Raw genomic sequence first — 15,785 nt, 5'->3', positions numbered from 1 at the left:
GAATCCTTCTGCTTCAGCCTACCAAATAGCTGAGCCTACAAGTGCATGCCACTACATCCAGCTAATTTTTTGTTTGTTTGTGTATTTTTTTGTAGACACAGGGTCTTGCTATGTTGCCAAGGCTGATTTCCAATTCGTGGCCTCAAGTGATCCTCCCGCCTCAGCCTCCCAGAGCACTAGAATTATTGGCATGAGCCACTATCCCTGGCCCATTTGTTTTCATGTCGAACTGGTAATGTGCCAACATAGTAACAAGGTTTGAGGGAGGCACATCTCACACACCGGCATGAAAACCAAATCATCTTGCTTATGAACTACAAGTGGACTAGGAAGAGATTATAATGAGGGAGTGAGATGGTGGATGCCAACTTAAAGAATAGCAAGGAATTGAATATGTGGTTGCAGCAGCCAGCACTCATGTGATCTTTGACCACGGGCCGGAGGAATCTGAGTCTTGTCTCTGGAATTCCCAGAAGTACCTTATTTTTCATAAGCTCTTACTAATGTGCTTTAACCAAGTTGCTGTGTGTCCAGAATTGTAATGAATCTTTTGAGGTTATAAGAAAAAATAATAAGTTGGAACTTAAAGAAGAGCCACTGTTTGCAAGAGGGCTTAATCATATCTTCATATCTCTGCAATTAATCTGTAGGTTTGCATAGAGTAGCAATTTGGACCATTTATTTATTTTTCTCTCAATAAATTGTTTTAGAAGCCAGATTACTTTGCAGCATAAAGCACCTACTTTTTCTTCTGACTTACCTGTTTCCGGTGTTGTATTTTGTCGTCTCCCCTCAGTTTCCTACTTTTCCCTCAGATTGCCTTAGCTTCTGCTTTGCTTATGTTCTTCCCACTATTTGATGTGTATGTCATACATTTATCACCTTGTTACTGCTTATGGCTGTTTTCCTTTTCCCACATTTCCTTTACAGTCTGTTACTTCCTTTCTTTTTACTTCTTTTTACTTCTGTTACTTCCTTTCTTCATTCTCTCCTCCTCTATTTCTGTTTGCCTTGGTTTCCTCATTTGTTGAAATCGTTTTCTTAAAGGGGTTTCTTAAAGGTTATAGTGGGTTGACTCATGGATTAATCAAAGTGTTTCTTTTTAACTTCATTTTATTGTCAGGCCTTATTAGCCAGCAGAATAATAAAGCCAATCATAGTATATTCTTAAGTTTAGGTAAACTTTTGTTGAACTTGTTTGGTTATTTGAGGTTTCACTAAAGAATGTGAGTTAGAAAAATGGCAGAGTGATAGGGACGTGCTTTCATGTCTGAGTATTGACCTGTGATGTAGTGGGAGCAAGAATGAAGCATAGTTGCCATATGCAGTGATGTGATCTTGGGATATGAGACAATTTGCATTCTCAACCTGCATGACTAGATATTTATAGCAGAAATGCTAAAATGAAAACAAAAACAAGAACTTTGTACTTGAAAAAACTTCTAATTAAACTTTAAAGTTTTGGAATATAGTAAAAAAAAATAGTGACTGGAACTTAGTAAATTAGGTAGGTTTGTTTTGATGTGAGAAGTATGGCTTGTACCCCACCTTTTTAGTACTTGGTAGTTGCTTGTATTCTCTTTAAAGATTTACCTATACAATAGTTAGAAGTGAAATATAATATTAAGACCAAATTATTTTATAGAATATTAACAAATTAAGCAAATAAATTAAGTTTTATTTTTATAGATAAGACCATTCACTTTTATATATAAAAATGCTAGCTTGCATGTATCAATATAGAGATGTTACTGTTAGACTCAAATGATCTAGAATATGAACTTCCAAGTTAGAGTTTATTTGCAAAAGAAGTTGAATCATAAAATATCTAAATTACTTGAATTATATTTCTCTTGTAATCATTCTTCTATTTGCTTAGCAATAAGATATTATCTGTGATGGGCTTCCTTTTTCTTTTTGCTCTCTGCTTTTACTCCTTAACTTTTTGTCTTTAAAAAAAGTTGCAAGGTATTAGCACTAAACATTCAGTAAAGGAGTAGATAAGGCTGGGCATGGTGTCCCATGCCTGTAATACCAGCACTTTGGGAGGCCAAGATGGGAGGATCTCTTGAGACTAGGAGTTTGAGATAAGCCTCAGTAACATAGCAAGGCTACATCTCTACCAAAAAAGAAAAAAAAAAAAGGAGTAAATAAAATAGGAATCTCTAAATAGTATTTATCTTTGCAATAACTTTTATAAAATTTGAGATTCAAACTCCTTGTTTGATACATTCTAAATGCAAGTAAGGGTAACTTGTTTTATTTCCAAATTTGTACTTAAGTGTGGGAATAGTTCATCTTTTTCAAATTCATTCTAAATAAAAAAATGGGTAGGGTCTGCTTATATAACTCATACTGTTTTTTTTGTTTTGTTTTTAACCCAAGCTTACTTAGGTTTTCTCTAATGCTAGGTGATCCGAAGGAAATCATTAAAATCTTTGGGTTGTTTGAAATTCCTTGCTTATCTATTTGAAGCTAGTCTGAATCAAAGGGACCAGGATTTAAGTTTTTAAAAGAAACTTTTAAAAATAAAAAGTCTTTTAGGGGGACTTATGCAAATATTGGACTTTTCAAATATAGTACTTAAATCCAGAAATAAATGTGTATTACTATATACAAATTTAATTGCCTTCCAAAATATATTACACCAAAGGGATATTCATTTTATGCTTTGAAGTTGGGTTCAGAAAAATTTTTTTTGTGTGACCTGGTGATGTCTGTACATTGTTATTTATTTGGATTATAAGTTTTCCTTGGAACAGTTCAAGGGGCTTTGTCTTTAGAAACAAGATGATATGTTACCAAGACCTTACCTCCTTTTTTATTCCTTCTTGCCTCCCTCTTTCTTTCACTCATCCTCTTCAAAAGGTTATAGTCATTTATCACTGTGAGAATAGGCACTGCAAATACTATTATGAATATGAGACCATTATCCTTCTCTTCCTCTTCCCATCCCCAGAGATATGGTGAGAGATCTTGTAAAACTTAGTTTTTGGCAATGTCAAAAGGTGTGAATAAGTTAAGATCATCATAGGCCAGGTGCAGTGGCTCACACCTATAATCCCAGCAATCTGAGAGGCCAAGGCAGGAGGATCTCTTGAGCCCAAGAATTTCGAGACCAGCCTGGGCAACACAGCATGACCTGATCTCTACTAAAAATTAAAATTAAAATAATTAGCCAGGGATGGTAGCCTGCCGCTGTAGTCCCAGGTATTCAGGAAGCTGAGGCAGGAGGATTGGTTGAGCCCAGGAGTTTGAGGCTGCGGTGAGCCATGATTGTACCACTGCAGTCCAGCTTGGGTGTCAGAGCAAGACTCTGTCATTCATTGAAAAGGAAGGAAGGAAAGGGAAAAAAAAGATCATAATAACAATGACTGAGCATTTTTCATATGCTCCTGGCTTTCTAAAATCTGAGTTCAGCTGTGTTTGTCCTGGACACTGTCTCTGAGTCGCTGTAGTCAGTGTATCAGTATCAACAGGAACCATCATTGCAAGTACAGTCAGAGATTGGGAAAAGCAATTGTTTCCAAAAGTTATGCTTCTTTGATCTAAATAAATGGTACATTTTAGCTTTATGCAAGATTAGGGATTATTTTAGAGATTTATGACAATTCCATTTGTTCCTATATAGGGGATCTGAGCTTGACGCTTGATGCTGGATTTGACTAACTCCCTGCAAAGCCAGCAGGGTGTAGATGTGTATTACCAAGGCATTACACTTGGCAAAGGAAGGAATGAATTCTGCATTGCCTAATATCCCATAGGGATGGGAAGGAGGAGTGCATAACATTCCTTCAGTGCGATTGAGGGCTGTGTTGGCTGTATGAGTAAGACAATGTGACTTGAAGATATTAAGTAGAGTCCATACTTAGGTCATTAGAATTCTTGGTCATTGACCTAGATATCAGGAAAGCAAGTAGTGTTGGGTGATTAACCAGGGCAGATGCCTTAATTTAGGAATGCAACAAAGAACTTACTAGTTTTCATTTTTCCAGCTCCTCAACCTTTTCTTTCATCTTTCACTCTCTTGTAGTATAAGGCATTGTCGGTGACAGATCTTTGCAAGGTCTAATACTGAATATTACTAACAGCATGGTGATAAATGTCTCTTCTGTTTCTTTTTAAGGCACAGGTTATCTTGTTGCTAACATAACTCAGAACTCTGATACCATGACCTGCTTAGTAAATAAAATAGTTTCCTGCTATCTATAATTGTGTACGCTTACTTTTTGTTGTTATTGTTGCTTTGTAACCAAAGTATTAGAATGCCCATCTTCTTTGGTGTTTCTTTGCAAATTCGGTGTCTGAACCAATACTTACAACCTATTTGTCATGGCAATTTTCATTATAAGAGTAGGTAGTGAGTTGTTGTATAGAAATAGAAATATTAGAATTCACTTTAAATATTTACCCTCTTCATTTTTGTCAAAAGTATAATGATCCTGGGTTGAGTACCTGGAACAGGTTAATCTGTGGATTTTTCTTCTCTAAAATATTTAAGGTTAAAGGTGCCTCTGATGAGTGCTACAGGTTTTATCTAGCCCAGTTACAGCATTCTGAGTCTTTTGGGTGTGCCCCAACATAGTAGGATACTTTATGGCACATATATGGTCGCTTCATATGGGCATTGGGACAGCTCTCTTCTTGTGTTCACACTTCACAACACGAACTGGAGCATTTGCTGATCCACACCCAGGAGGTTCATTCTGGCTAACAGCCCAGGAAAGTCTACCATTTGGGATGGTAATGGTCAGCTAAGCTTTCAGCATTGGAGTTTGCAATAAATATGCGAAAGATGCCTTGGTCTTGAAGAGCCTGACTGTGGAGCATGCCAATCAATTGTAATGAGTTTTGTTTCAGTGTTTTTGAAATGGCATTTGCTGAGCTTGGTGACATTAGTGACATACTGCCCTTAAATATGTTAGGATACCCTTTTGCCTTCTATGACTTACTTGTAGTTTCTAATGTATGTCATTTATAAATATATTCTTTCAGCCAGGCCTAAGTTTTGAGCCTAACAACAAATCTGTGTTGGTATATTTTCAAGGGTTTTTTAAGAGGTCTAAGTAAAATATTCTAGCATTTTTCTTATACTCTTAAAATTCTGATATAAATAAATATCCTTACTTCTGCCCATTTGTCATTACCTCATTTCTTTTCACAACCATCTTGCAGAATTTTATTGTTTCAGGCTGAAAGAGTGAGGGTCGTGATCAACTCAGTACACCACTGGAGGCTATATGAGTAAACAGCAAACTGTTTTCATAAATGCAGAATGTTGGCAAACTGACAAACTGCATCTGCCGCCCAGAAGGACTGCTGAGGGAAGTCATACCCCAAGCACAGTGTTTCTTGTGATTAGGCCCATTTGAAGCCTGTTAGCAATAATGTGAACCTGTGATCAATCAAGCAGCTGACCAATCATTATCTGCTTCTCTCTGCTCTTTCTACCCAGTAAATATAAAGGGCTGTAGAAGCTCAGGGCTGCTGCCTTTGCTCACTAGAAGCAAGGAACCCTCTTCTTCTTCCCCAGACCTCTTCTTTAAAACAGTTTCTTTTGTTTTAAGCTTTCATTTCTGCATTCGCCCCCCTTCGTTCAGTCCTGTGGTAACAGTAGTAACTGTGGCAAACTGCGGCAAGTGGCACCCAAACAGGAGCGAACAGGGACAGATAGGGACAGATAGAGACTAGCAGAGACTTGCAGGGACAGAGAGGGACAGACAGGGACAGATAGGATCCTATAGGGACTTGAACGAGGAAGGTCTGCTGGAACAGAGAAAGTCAGACTGACCAGATGAATGAGAAACCCCTTTATGAGTCTGCTGGCAGCACTATAAGGTCAGTGCCCTAAAGAGGTAAAGAGCATGGGAAGTTTTTGAATCAGGGTAACATGGAGAAGAATTTGACTATTTCTTTTCTCTTTTCTGTTTGGAATTTCATTCATATTGTCCTTTTGTCATTATTTCAAAATTCGAGAGAATTTTTTGCACAACCCACAGCACCTATCGAGGGTGGTGAACAGAAGAGGGAGGATGAAAATTGCCTTGTATGGTCTTATTTTGTGGCTACAGGAAGGCTAACTTTAACTTTGGCTTTTGAGAATGCAAACGTGGATTGTAAATGTGCACTGGCACCTGTGAGATGTACAAAAAACTTGGGAGGTTTTCTCAGAGCTTGTCAAGATATGGGAACTGAGCTTCATTGCTCTACAATGTTGGTTCAAGCAATGGCCGATTTGGTAGTTGATCTAAGGGGACTAAAGTGGGAAAATGTTGTAAGTGTAGAAAAATTGGACATTTCAAAAAAGAATGCTGTCAGACCTCTGGACAGAAGGGACCTTACAACACAGTTCCCCTCTCAACAGTAAAAATGCCAGGACTTTGCCCTCATTGCAATAAGGGAAATCATTGTGCTAATCAATGCCATTCAAAATGTCATCAAAACGGCACCTCCCTGTCTGGAAATGAGAAGGGGGCCTGGACCCAGGCACCTCAAACAATGAGGACATTCCCCATCCAGGCCACAATTCTGTTTCAGGGGTGGGTCTCCAGAGGCATATTGATTCCCTCTCCCCAGGAACACCTGGAAGCGCAGGATTGGATGTCCCAGTCAGAGAACGGGTTACGTTAATTGGAGGAAACAAACCCACTAAGATTCCCACTGGTATTTGGGGACCTTTGCCAACAGGATACATGGGATTAATTTTGGGCAAAAGTCATCTTAACTTATAGGGCATTACTGTAGTCCCAGGAGTTGTTGATTTTGATTGTGAAGGAGAAATTCAGTTAGTGGTAATGTCACAAGATCTTTGGGTTTTTGAACTGGGAAAATATATTGCTGAACTGTTGCTTATTCCCTGTAAATTGCACCCTTCTCCACGAAAGGAGAGATGAGGGAATCGAAGGATTTGGAAGTACAACTACATAGGAAGTTTATCACAACCCGTAGTATCTAGTAGACCCACTTGTGCAGTGCAGATTGAAGAAAAGAAGTTGTGTGGGCTTATGGATATGGGAGCAAGAGACTGGTCTCTCATGGTAATAGATCTTGAGGATTGATTTTTTTACTGTGCTATTGCACGAGAAGAATAAGCCTTGATTTGTTTTCTCTGTGCCTTCTGTTAATCAGAAAGAGCCTGCCTCTTGTTATCAATGGAAAGTTTTACCCCACGGTAATTAACCAAAGAGGCAGAAGCTGAGATACAGCTTGTGGAGCAGATGCTTCAGCAACGGCATGCCTCCTGGCTGCAGCCACAAAAGCCTTTGCTTTTGTTTGGGTTGATTTACTAATGTGGGGATGAGGGTATGCTTGTGTTTTTTATAGGAAATGTACAAACCGTGTGGGTGCCCTCAAGATGTGTGCAACCACGGAACGGGAGACTGGAGGGACCCATGGATCCCAACCACGGGCTTGGTTCCCCCAGTAGGAGCCATAAGCCAGTTGAATTTGAATGTGAAGACTGAAAGAACCACCAACCGGCAATTAAGGGCTGCAAAGCCTGCAATTACCTTTCTCAATTAATTAAAAAACACAGGGAGAGATGTTGCAGGCCGAAAGAGTGGGGATCGTAATCAACTCAGTATACCACTGGAGGCTATATGAGTAAACAGCAAACTGTTTTCATAAATGCAGAATGTTGGCAAACTGACAAACTGCATCTGCCGCCCAGAAGGAATGCTGAGGGAAGTCACGCCCCGAGCGCAGTGTTTCTTGTGATTAGGCACATTGAAGCCTGTTAGCAATAATGTGAACCTGTGATCAATCAAGCAGCTGACCAGTCGTTATCTGCTCCTCCCTGCTCTGTCTACCCAGTAAATATGAAGGGCTGTAGAAGCTCAGGGCTGCTGCCTTTGCTCACTAGAAAAGGAGCCCTCTTCTTCCCCAGACCTCTTCTTTAAAAGTTTCTTTTGTTTTAAGTTTTCATTTCTGCATTCGTGTCCCTTTGTTCAGTCCTGTGGTAACCGTAGTAACTGTGACAAACCACAGCATTTTATTTCATATAAACAAATTTCTGAAGCTAGATATAGCATGACATAATTTTGAACTGTTTGAACTTCTGAATAACTAATGCACGTGTTTTCAACATATAAAACAACTCCCTGTACATTAGTGAAATATCTAACCCTACTAACCGTAATGTTTTCTACATTAGAGCTTGGGTAGCTTAAGGTTCTTTCCTTGCCAAAAATATTACCACATATTACAGAAAGTTTAAATGAAATGGGATTTGAATTTTCATTTCCCTTTTTCCCTACAACTTCATTTTATTTTTGGGAATGTGATGTGTCATTTTCTTAATGTTACTATAATCTAAGTTATACTTAATCTAAGCCTTTAGCAATGATGACACATGTTTGTATGCAGGTGATATTTATATTCCTACAAAGTCTAACTTTTGGAAAATTAATTTGCATGTATTTTTATTTCATGACATACAGTAAAGGTAACCTTCTCTATAAATATTTGATGTCTTACAGAAAATTTCAGTGTATTAGTTATAACCTCTCTTAATCTATGCATACCACATGCATGTAGATTCATTTAGAGTTTGGGAACAAAATACAACTGAAACCGTTAAAGAGAATGTTCTGATTAGATCAGAGTCAAGACATAGTGGTCTTCATTCAAGGAGTAAATCTCCTGCCAAGAGTTTCTATCATAAAAGTAAAATATTACATTTTGAAATGCTGTATCACAAACCAAAAATATTTTGGAAACTCTCCAGAGCCCATGGATTTATTGTGATTTGCTTTTAAATCATAGTGCAGCACAGATTATATATTTAGATGATCTACAGTCTACTTATTTTGTTATGGCTGAAGTGATTCAGCTTGTTTTGATATAAAACTATCAAATATGAGCCTTCTGTCCTCTAAAACATAACACTATACTTTGTGTGGGAGAAAGCTCTTGTTAAAGACAAAATATTCCGTTGAATTCCAGTGTGAAATCTGTAATAAACCAACCTGCTTGAGTTAGTTTTCACATTTAAAAAGTTTTCTTAATAGTAATTTTTTGGTTACGTTAAGGAGGGTTGGAATTTTGCCTATTTTTTAGCATTAGTCAGACTTTTTTCTTCACAGAAAAATGAAAAACTACATTTTCTCTGAAATTTACTGATCTCTATGGTTTTTGCTTTAAAATATGTACCTGTTTCTGATCACTATTAAAATTTTTGATAGTATATAAATTAATATTAAGTAAATTTCATTCTAGATGACCAAAATGCTTTCTGTATAGTGATAACATACATGTGGTTTTCTAGTCTATAATCAAATGAAGCAAAGATCATAATAAATAAAAACCAAGATTTCCCAGATTCACTTATTTCCAAGACACTTTATCACAGAAATCGTATTTGCTACTAAGATTAATTGGGCCAGGCACAGTGGCTCACGCCTGTAATCTCAGCACTTTGGGAGACCAAGGCAGGCAGATCTCCTGAGCTCAGGAGTTCGAGACCACCCTGGGCAACATGGTGTAACACCCTGTCTCTACTAAAAATACAAAAATTAGCTGGGTGTGGTGCATGCCTGTAGTCCCAGCTACTCGGGAGGCTGAGGCACGAGAATCACTTGAGCCCTGGAGGCGGAGGTTGCAGCGAGCCATGATCATGCCACTGCATTCCAGCTTGGGCTAAAGAGTGAGACTCCATCTCAAAAAAGAAAAAGAAAAAAAGTAATTGGCAATTAAGCTACAGACTTATACTTAATGACTCACTATAGGTGAAAATTCTTACTTTTTTTTCCTTGTTTAAAAATATTTCTGTCAATGCCATGGGAAAATTCTACCTTCAAAACAAAAAATAAAATTATAAAAACTACCCAAGAATATGCTTGCATGTTAGCTTCTGGAGCAACGTCTACTGAGAAAAGGGTGAAAGCTAATTACTATCATTCCTTATTATTCAGTAGCAGTTTAGTACTCAGAATTTAAAAGCTGAGAATAGTGCAACATGTTGTGGGGCCCATATAAATCAGCAGTAAAATAGGATTTTGTATGCTGAATATTAATTTGCAAGCTACGTTTCAATACTGTATTCTGCTTAATAAAGGATATATGTAATAACAAGTTATAAAATGTCATTTGTTCAATAAACATTTGTCGAGTATAAATATTTGACCTAGTACACGGTATAATATACTTTATATCCCTTCTTAAGGGTTATAAAAATGAATATAATAGAACCTGCGCCTTTACATATAGATTAAGAGGGTAAAAGAGATATATAAATGACCACAATAAAAAAAGACATGTGCTAAGTACCATGAGAGATCTCAGGTCATGTATGTAACTTAGAATAGAAAGAGAGAATTTCTGGCTTAGGTAATCAGAGAAGGTTTCATGTTGTTTGCTGTGTGTTGTGAAGAATGGATGGGATTATGGAAGTTGGAAATGTGAACAAAGGCCATTGCTGGTAGAAAGACTAGTGCAAGCACTGAGGGTGTGAGGGTGTGTGTGAAAGCTTGTTTGGATTAAAGCAAATTCTGTTTGGCAAGGGCAGTGAGTGGGAGGGGAAGGAGCCCAGATAATGGAGAATCTTGTGGGCCAGCTAAGATGTTTAAACTAGTGGGGGAGCCATGAGTGTTTTTTTGGACTGAAGAGCAGCTTGATCAGATCTATCTCTTACATGATGTATCTAGAAGCTCTATGTTGCTTAGATAAGGTAGAAAAGGTAGGAGACCATAGATAGGGTCACATCTATTAGGCTGTTGTAGTAATTCAAGGGAAAGTTAATCTAAGAAAGTAGCAGAGGAAATGGAAAGGATGAGTATATGTGACAATGGCTAGGACTTGGGAATGAATGAACAAGGGTATACAGGGTGTAAAGGTCAAAGATGACTCCTGCCATAGCTCAGGATGCAGCACAGATCTGGTGTTCAATAAATACATATTTAAGTGAAAATTTTGGGCTTAAATGACTGAAAGGGTGGACAGAAGTAGGAAAATCAAGAAGTTGTTTGAGGACGATAAGATCATTTGTATTTTAAATTGAGTTTGAGCTGCTGGCAGGATATATACATTGAAATGTCCTTAGAGAGTAGAAGCTGTAGAAATGGAACTTATAATAGAAATTGGAGTGTGACAATATAGGCAGGAAACATAAAGCAGGAAGTTCAAAGGAAAAGACCATTGGATATTGCTCAAGATTTAGAATAACAGAATTAAGAAGATCTGCCAAGAAAATGGAATAGAGGTTAAAGAGATAGAGAATGTTAGGATAATGGAAACTGAGTAAAGAGAAAAGAATATTTACCAACAAAGTTGGTAAATGAAGAAATGAAAATGAATATTGAGAAAGGGCCACTGGGTTTCATTTTTGAAGAAACAGTTTTATTAGATGGTAGGTAAGATTGTAGGAAGTGAAGGAACGAGATGGAGTTAAAGCTTGAGTATTGTCTGGCAAAGGAAAGGAAAAGATAGGTAAGTAGCCTGAGGACTAGCAGGCCAAGGGAAGGAATTTTTGAGGCTAGGGGAAAACTAAACATTTTCTATAAGTAATTAACAATTTGACAAAGATGGAAAAATGAAGATGGACTTGGGGAGGCAGAGTGAGACAGAGTAAAGAAACATGGTGGTCAAGATCTAGAGTACCTGTGTCTAGTAAGACTGTCTGTAGTAATGAAAATATTCTCTATTTGCACTGCCCATTCAGAAGCCGTGAACTGCATATGACTCTTGAGCACTTGAAATGTGGCACCTTGTGCAACTGGAACACTGAGATTTTTAAATTTCATTTAATATGAATCAATTTAAAATTAAGTCACCACATGTGGCTTGTGGCTACCTTATTGGGGAGCAAAGATACAGTGGATAAATACAGTAATTAATAGCAGGAAAGAGGGTCGGACACTGAGAGATAAGGGACAAGTTCCAGAAAAAGTCTGAAGTACAAGTGTAGTGTTTAAAGGAACTCATAGTCAAATAGTTTCATTCTTTCCCATAAAATAGGTGGCATCATTTGCTGAGAAGGTTAAGGTAGGGAACATGGGAAAGATTTTCGGCCATCCTTGTGGAGATTTCCAGTGGAGAATCTATGATAGATGAGATGAATCACAGCCGCATTGTAAGCCCTCTGGAGTTGAGAGTGTGCATTTGTTTTAGGTCTCTGCTTCCTTGTCTGGTGACTTTTTTCAGTAACATTTCTAAACCTAAGAGAGAAAGGAAAAAAAGAAGGGCAGGGAGAGCAAGTTTAGTGGAGCTCTTTGAAAGGCTGGAATGCTGGTGAAGTAAATAAATGCTGACGATGAGCTCTTAACTAAGCACAAAGCAAGTAAAAATAGGAAAGGACATGGATAAAGACTCTAGAGCCACGAGGTCATAAGGGTGAAGATGTCAGACTATGGAAGACGAGCAAGACCATAAAATTTTCCGTTGTAAAAATTGTGGATTTTAGAGGTAGAATTTTCAACAGGAAATGAGATAAGAAAGAAGCCTAAGAAATGTCCGTCGTTGGGTAAAGAGGAATATATAAGACAGATGTACATATTTCCAAATTGTTGGGGAGGAATTTCAGCATCCCTTGATTTTTTTTTTTTTCCTGCAATTTGCTTGCAATATGGTCTTTGCTCCAGACTTGCTAATTCAACTTTGAATGCATGGTCTTTTCTTAAAAAATCCAGGTTTGAGTAGTAAAATTGGGATTTATCTTATCTATTTGCAGTGATATCCAAATTCATAAAAACCGAATTCAGAGCCAGCAGGGAACTATGAGATCATCTCATCTAATGTTTGGATTTTGTAGATAAGGAGACTGTAACCTCTTGATTCAGTGATGAGTTCAAGGTTATATAGCCAGTGAGTGGTAGAGCTGAGACTAACTTCAAGTCTTCAGTGATTCCCTGCACTGGGCTGTGACTTGGGCAGCATAATGCTCTGGTCTGAAGTTTTCAGTGGGTATGGAACTATTTGTACTCTGGAAACATCAAAATCCAATATAGAATATTATCTTCAGAACTTTGGTATGATTAGTTTTTCTGAACTTGTACTTCCAAATTACTAAACTATTAATTTGACCACACTGAAAGAAAAATCTTGCTGAAGCAGTGTCTACAGTATACCACAGTTTACTTGTTCATAACTGTTTGACACTTAATGCTAAGAAAAAAGATAAATAGACAAGACTTTTAAATGTTCATAAATGTAACAGAATCCGGAATTGCATTTTTGACTAGGTGCAGCTGGGAAAGAGTTTGTTAATCAGCAGCTGTTTTATCACTTTTTTTAAAGTACCAAGTGTTGTGCCTCTCCTGCAGGCTCTAGTCTCTTTTTCCCTCCCCCATGCCCTTGTCTTCCTAATAATGAAAAAAGATACCTAAATAGTATGATCTAAGACAGAAAGGATACTGTTTTCAGAAAATATTAGAACATTGTAAGGTTACTAGTACTTTTCTTTTCACTCTGAATAATATATTGAGAAACATATTGAAGTAATTGGGGATAATATTTATTTATAAAATAATTATGTGTCCCATGTGACAATACCAAAAGTGTACTTTAACTTGTCTATTTTTACATGGACCCCAAATGTTTAAATGAAGTGATTAGACATACAAATCTGTAATTTTGATAAAAATATAAATAAGAATTTACCAGTTTCTGAGTTAGAGAATACAGGTCTTTGGTTTTTGTGACACTTTATTTAATTTAAGGGATTTCTTTATAGGATCAACAACTGTAGAACCTTTGTTTGCAATTCTTGAAAGGAAAAGCACAGTGAAATAGGATTAGCTGCTTTAATAAAGTGAACCAAAATACTGTTCAGATGATCAAAGAGTGTTAAAATACCTTCATTTTTATTTTAATTCTTTAATTCCTTTTTGTCATGGGAATTTTTGGTATTACAGCATTTGGCATACATATGACATGAAATCAGCATACCCTAAGATTTTAAGGACTGACTCCATTAATATATTTCCTCAAGTAAATATTTCACTCTTCCTTTTCCCTGTCCTCTTGCTTCCAAGACTGGCTCTGTTTTAGGTGAATTAGGAGATACAGAGATGAAAGTTACCTTTCCTACCCTCTAGGAGCTCAGACATACAGTGGTTCTCAAAATGTGGGTCCCAGAACAGCAGCAGCAGCAGCATCCTGAGGACTTACTAGAAAAGCAAATTCTCTAGCCCTACCCCAGACCTTCAGAATCAGAATTCTGGGGGATGGGACTCAGGAATCTCTGTTTTCATCAGCCCTCCAGGGAATCCTTATGCACACTCAAGTTAAGAACCACTGGTCTAATGACTGGAACTTTATATCTTCCTTATTTTTGAAATTGAGATATAAGTCACATCTGAAAAAATTCACCATTTTAAAGTAGACATTTCAGTGGTTTTTAGTGTATTCACAGGACTGTGCAAACATCACCATTATCTAATTCTATAACATTTTCACCATCCAAAAATAAACTCCATACCTATTAGCAGTCACTCCCCATCCTCTGTCTCCACCCCTCAGCCCCCGGCAACCACTAACCTACATTTTGTCTCTATGGATTTGCCTCTGCTGGATATTTCATATAAATGGAATCATAAAATATGTGGCCTTTTGTTTCTTTCACTTAACGCAGTGTTTTCAAGGTTCATCCATATTGTAGCATGTATCAGTGCTTCATTATTTTTATGGCTGAATAATATTCCATTGTATAGATGTACATATGTTGTTTATCCACTCATCAGTTAATGGATATTTAGGTTGTTTCTACTTTTGGCAGTTATGAATAAGGCACTATGAACATTCATGTACAGGTTTTTGTATGAACATATTTTCTATCTGGTATATACAGTCAGTTCTCATTAGTTGTGGTAGTTTTGTTCATGAAGTCACTGCAAACACTGAATTAGTGAATACTGAATTACTGGTTCTAGGAGAAATACAGGGTTAGGTTCCTGTAAGACTCTGGTCACATTTTCATCAATTGATCAATATATAACCTTGTTTTATGTGTGTTTCTTTTTAAAGATATCTTATATTTATTGCCGATTCATTAACATTGAGTGCATGCCTAACAGCGCCATAACTCATGCCTGAACAAAGCAGCTTACCTAACCAGGTATATTTTCTGTGTGTGACAAGGCCTGTCACAGCCTTCTTGGACTTAGAAAGAGTAGGCAGCACTTCAGCGTTACACTTGGGGGCTGTTTGAAACAGTGAAATCACCAAAAAAAAGCACAAAATGTGAAAAACATGGCACTAAATCGACCGCAAAAGGGAGACTTGTTTACAGTATGAGAGCCAAGCACAAGAGGGTAGTCTTGTTTGAGTGACTCACGTTTTTCACCACTCTGCCAATTCACATGTCTGAATGACTGTGAAAGCACCATGAGGATTATTTGGGGGTTACAAATAATTTATAGTGAATAATCATATTCGCAAATACAGAATCCACAAATAATGACGATCAACTGTACTGGGAGTGGAGTTGCTGGGTCATATGTTAGTTCTATGTTTAATATTTTGAGGAATTACCAAGCTATTTTTTTTTTTTTTTTGCAGAAGCTAAAGCATGTTACATTCCTGCTAGCAGTGTTTAAGGATTCCAATTTCTCCATGTCCTTGACAACACTTGTTATTTTCTGTTTGTTTGAAACAGAATGATGGATGTGAAGTGGTATCTAATAAGATATCACTTATAAGTGGTTTTGATTTGTATTTCCCTAAATCACTAATGACGTTGAACATCTTTTCATGTGCATATTGGCCATTTGTATTTCTTCTTTAGAGATGTGTCTATTCAAACACTTTACCTCTTTTAAATTGGATTATTTGTCTTTTTATTGTTGAGTTGT

The 15,785-nt window shown here is 37.3% G+C and overlaps 1 non-coding gene across 1 annotated transcript; it reads right to left on the bottom strand.

Annotated features, from left to right (window-relative positions):
• Window positions 1–222: 222 nt before the first annotated feature.
• On the bottom strand, window positions 223–326 carry LOC115835323. Its single transcript, XR_004030310.1, has one exon. It is a non-coding gene; the product is annotated as a small nucleolar RNA U13 (small nucleolar RNA).
• Between the last annotated feature and the right edge of the window lie 15,459 nt (window positions 327–15,785).

The sequence above is a fragment of the Nomascus leucogenys genome, chromosome 5 (genome assembly GCF_006542625.1).
Source record: "Nomascus leucogenys isolate Asia chromosome 5, Asia_NLE_v1, whole genome shotgun sequence".
In the NCBI taxonomy this organism is placed as follows: domain Eukaryota; kingdom Metazoa; phylum Chordata; class Mammalia; order Primates; family Hylobatidae; genus Nomascus; species Nomascus leucogenys.
Note: the sequence above shows the minus strand (reverse complement) of the source record. Positions and strands in the feature narration are given on the sequence as shown.